General features: G+C 43.4%; 1 long non-coding RNA gene across 1 annotated transcript in view; it reads right to left on the bottom strand.

Moving 5' to 3' along the window:
* Nucleotides 1-4,711, bottom strand: part of LOC109860976 — a 6,905-nt gene extending 2,194 nt beyond the window's left edge. The window contains exons 1-2 of the long non-coding RNA XR_002250907.1: nucleotides 4,577-4,711; nucleotides 4,190-4,447 (exon numbers count right to left, since the gene is read on the bottom strand). This is a non-coding gene — a long non-coding RNA (uncharacterized LOC109860976). The remainder of the gene's footprint in view (nucleotides 1-4,189; nucleotides 4,448-4,576) is intronic.
* Between the last annotated feature and the right edge of the window lie 201 nt (nucleotides 4,712-4,912).

Below are 4,912 nucleotides of genomic sequence, written 5' to 3'. Positions count from 1 at the left end.
GTCGTTGACTGTTTGTCGTGTCGTGCGAGAGGCAAGGTGCCCTCGGCTTTTGATCTCGGTTGTTTGGTAAACGGCTTTGAAGGCCGAAAAACATATTGTGTGAGTCGTTCGTCGCCGTTATCACTAGTTGACGAAGAAAAATAAAATAGAAAATAATATTCTAAAATTTAACGGTGAAAATAATTTTATTTCAACTTCAGAAGTGGGATGGTTTCCCGCAATTAAGGCCTTTTGTGGACGAATCCGTCCACCGAAGTGAACTTATATTTATTACATAATTCAAGATTTCGATACGTGTCGTCGTGCGGTGGAAGCAGGTGGGATCGTTGCGACAATTCTAATAAAGTGTTCGGAGTGAGCCATGCCCAGGAGCCGGCACATGGATCGCGCAACGTTGGATGGAGCAACGCTCGAGCAACTGAAAAAAGAAGCTCGTAGTTACGGGCTCCCGGCAACAGGGAATCGTGTAGAAATAATTGATTTGATAATGTCTCACCTGGAACGTCACGGACCGAAGGATATGATCGAAGAGGCGTCGCCGAGAGTAGACGTTGAACAATCTAGAGCGGCGGGAGCCATGAGCTCGTCGGAGCCGCTAACTGCAGAGTTGTTCAGAGAGACAATGCTGCAAATGCAGCAGCAATTGATGCAACAACAACAACAGTTTATGACGCAGGTCATATTACAACTTACGAGACGTGACGGGCTGTTGTCGGAGTCGAGTGGCGGAGCGACGGCTGGAATTGGTAGAGTCGATGAAGCAGGGCCGTCGGGAAAGCAAATGGCCAGCAGAGATCATCACCTGTAACAGAGAACGGAGTGAGAAGTGTGGATAGCTTCACTGATGTGAATGCTACTAAGTGGCTTGCCACGCAAATTCCGGAGTTCGGAGGATCTGACAGTGAGAACGTGCAGGGGTGGATCCGACGGGTCGATCGAGTCGCTCAAATTCATGGTGCGTCGGACAATGTTATATTGATGGCCGCGACAAGCAAATTGACAAAGTTTGCTAAAGAGTGGTACGAGCTGCAGGAAGACTTAGTGATGGAGTCGTGGGCTACCCTCAAGCCGGAGTTAGCAAAGATTTTTGAAAGACGCGTATCTTTCCACAAGGCCATGCAGCAAATTGAAGCCAGGCGATGGAATCCTGCAAAAGAAACGTTCAACCAATATTCTCTAGTGAAGTTAATGTTAATTAAGCAGCTGGACTTACCTGTGAAGGACACCATCCATCTATTAATCGATGGAATTCCCTCGAGTGCCGTGAGAGCCGCTGCTCTCTCCGTGGCTGATTCCTCGCTGGAAGACTTCATTGGCAAAATGCGTAATATAGCGGTGGGATGTGACGTGCCTGAAAAGAAAAGTGTGTTTGTGTCAAGTGCTAATAAACCAGGAACCCTCAACTGTCGAAATTGTGGGAAACCTGGCCACATACACAGTGACTGTCGAGAGGACCTCACCTGCTTTTACTGTAAGAAGAGGGGGCATCGTCAGTTCGATTGTCCGGCCCGGAGTGAACAAAGTGGGAGGCCGTTTTCGCGCTCTCAGCATCCACCCCAGGCAGCAGCAGCGGTTTCAGAGGAGGAGACCGGTGGCGAGGCGGTGGCTCTTATCTCCGAGGAGGATTCTTCCCGGCCGGGGCTTGGTGACCCTGCCGTCCGAGTGGACAGCGTGAGTGGCCGGCGTTGCGACCTTACTGCGATGGTCGACACCGGGAGCCCTGTCTCCTTTGTTAAGTACAGCGTTTATTGTAAATTGATTGAGCCTTGCGGTTGTCCTATGAGTTCTTCGACGAGAAAATTTATAAATTTTAAATGTTTACCGTTAGACGTAGTCGGCATGGTGACGGTTGATCTGACCTTGCGGCTCTTGAAGGACCGAAATTTATCTGTAAATTTATATATTATACGAGACCAGACTTTTGCAAGTGATTTTATTCTTGGACGAGAATTCATTTTTAAAGAGAGACTTACCGTGATTTACAAGCTTCACGAGGCGCGGTCAGACAAACGATTTGATACCGTTGAGTTGTTTGAAAATTTACCGTTGAACGCTGAGGAAATTGTACCGGCGGACCTAGAACGAAGGCAGATAGACTGCGAAATCGATTTTGATAATTTGATAAATAAAAACTGCTTGATGGATACAAAGATAGAACTCGAGACACGGGATTTTGTGTTGATGGAAGACGATGGTGGCGTAAAGGTACGATTGAAAGATGACACGGCGTATGCGGGCGCTCTAAGGCAGGTCGCGCACACTGAAAATTTAGAATTGCAGCAAATTAATGACGATGTTTTGATTCTGTCGGGTACCGAGGAACGGAGTATGGAAACCTTAAAGGCAGGACCTTTACACTCCTTGCTGCGGGGGGGAGTCGTGTTTGTTTCCGACGAGGGGGTTGTCGAGTCGTTTAATTCTTTAAAGGACGAGCTGAATTCTGCTCCTGTGTTAGCCCTGTGTGATCCAACCGCCGAGGCGGAACTCCGCGCGGGCGCGAGTGGCGTGAGGCTCGGTGCCATGTTGCTTCGAAAACAGCAAAGCGGATTGTGGGCCGCTGTTGCGTTTTTTAGTGGAACAACTAATCAAGCCGAGTCAAAGTATCATGGCTTAAAGCCTGGAATGCTTGCTATCGTGCGAGCCGTGGGGAGGTTTCGTTTATATCTGTACGGTTTGGATTTTGCAGTGGTGACGGATATAAAAATTTACAAGTGAATTCGTTACATGAATTTCATAACAAGAAATATATGAGGCCTTACGAGCCATTCGCAAGATGTTTTGAGCGGAAANTGTACGAGTATATACACGCACATGTGACAATTTTCAACTTGTAAATTTTTACAAGTGAGTGTTTTTTGAGTTGAAAACTCAAATCTTAAATTCATATGGGATGCTGGATTTGCATCTCACATATAAGAGACCCCGGATACCTCCCTAACTAATTTTGAAAATTGCGAAAAAAACTCCTTGGCCAGAAGTCGAACCTGGAATCTCCGGCTTTCCGTGCCATACCTGCCTAACAGAGAAGGCAATGTCCCAAAAAATTTATAAGTGAAGCGTGCACAAACTCATATTTTTAACAACATTTTTGTTTATAATTTTGTAAACTGTTTTTGTTGCAGAAATCGTACCTTAAAAGTATCGGCGGCAATTGTGAACATCGCGCTCTAGCTACTATATTACTATTTATTTTACTACTACTATTACTACTGCTACTGCTACTGCTACTGCTACTGCTACTGCTACTGTTACTGCTACTGCTACTGCTACTGCTACTGCTACTGCTACTGCTACTGCTACTGCTACTACTACTACTACTACTACTATTACTATTATATAACTATTATATAACTATTATAATATAACTATAATTATAAAGAGAGTAACAAGTGTTTTATATAAAAAAAAAAAAAAAACAATTTTGTACTTACCGTTTGCTTCAATCACCCTCTTCCTGGAGTTCTTGTTTTAATTGCGTGGTTTCCAAAATGTATTTTACAATGTATTTTACAATGTTTTTGTAAACAATTCTGTGAAACATGGCTAAAAAGGTTTATAAAACATTTCGGTAACAAGCAAGAAACCATACAGTAAAAACTTTAGGAATTTACCAACGGTAGAACAACAATTTTGTTCCTGCAAATAACTTAGAAACGTTTTTCTGCCAACGTTTCGATAACGTATGAAAATCTACGCATTAAAGACTTTGCGAATGCATCAACGATTTCAGTAACGTTTTCTAAACGTTTCTTTGAATCGTTGTACTGAAACGTTGCAATAACGAAAGAAACAGAAATCTTTCGAATTTATTCAGTGGTTTTGGGAACGTTTCGTGCAGGTTTCTTGGAAATGATTTCACGGAAACGTTGTAGAAACGAATGAACAACCATGCTATAAAAATAAGAAACAAAGTTTCTTATGTAGCTGGCAAGGTTTCTACGACGTTTTGTATAAGTTTACAGTGACGTTACTTAAACGTATTTGCAACTTATTGGGCATCGTTTCTTATACGTTTCTACGAAGTCGGATTGAAACTTTGAAAAGCGGACATTTCGACGATTTCGCTACGTTACTACGACATTTTAGAGACTTTTAACGAAACGTTGCTAAGTTTCGGAGAACCCGTTGCGGAAACGTTTGTGCTACAAACGATGCTATGTGAGTTTATTAAATGGAATACAGCACTTACGCAGCCCACCTTTTCATCCTAGCTCAAATGGGCAGGCTGAGCGTTTCGTGGATACTTTCAAGCGAGGACTTGCTAAACTACAAGCTGGGGAAAATAGTAGCAACTTTTCGTCAATGGATTTTCTTTCTGTTTTCCTACAGTGTTATAGGTCCATTCCAAATCCAAATGTTCCTAACAAGTTGTCTCCGGCTGAAGCACTGATGGGTAGACGAATACGGACATCATTGGATTTACTGAAACCTTCTTCTTACCAAGTATCTACAAATGAGAAACAGCTTCAGCAAGAGATGCAATATAATCGAAAACACTGAGCAAGAGATAAAGTTTTCGGTCCGGGTACGCAAGTTTTTGTTCAGGTCCATGCAGCAAATAAATGGTCGTGGATACCTGGGAAAATCATCGAGCGGGTTGGCAAAGTTCTGTATAATGTGCTTGTTCAAACACGAAGTCGACTGGTTCGTGCACACGCCAATCAACTGAAGTTTAGGCACGGTGACAAAGACAAAAAAGAACTTCCCGCGGAAATTCTCATCAATGTCTTCGATCTCACAGACACTATACAACAACAAACATCACAAGGAACTCAGCAAGTAGATACACATCACGAAGCACTTTGCGACGGAGAACAAGAAGCTGATCCAGTTTCAGCTGTTTCTACACAACAGCAAGTGGATTTACTGCCTCAAGTTTCTTTACAACAGCAAGTGGATTCTCAACCACAAA

This window comes from Pseudomyrmex gracilis, unplaced genomic scaffold (assembly GCF_002006095.1).
Source record: "Pseudomyrmex gracilis isolate BER0280 unplaced genomic scaffold, ASM200609v1 scaffold_525, whole genome shotgun sequence".
In the NCBI taxonomy this organism is placed as follows: Eukaryota; Metazoa; Arthropoda; class Insecta; order Hymenoptera; family Formicidae; genus Pseudomyrmex; species Pseudomyrmex gracilis.
The sequence above is the reverse complement of the archived record's forward strand: the minus strand, read 5'-3'. Positions and strand labels throughout refer to the sequence as shown.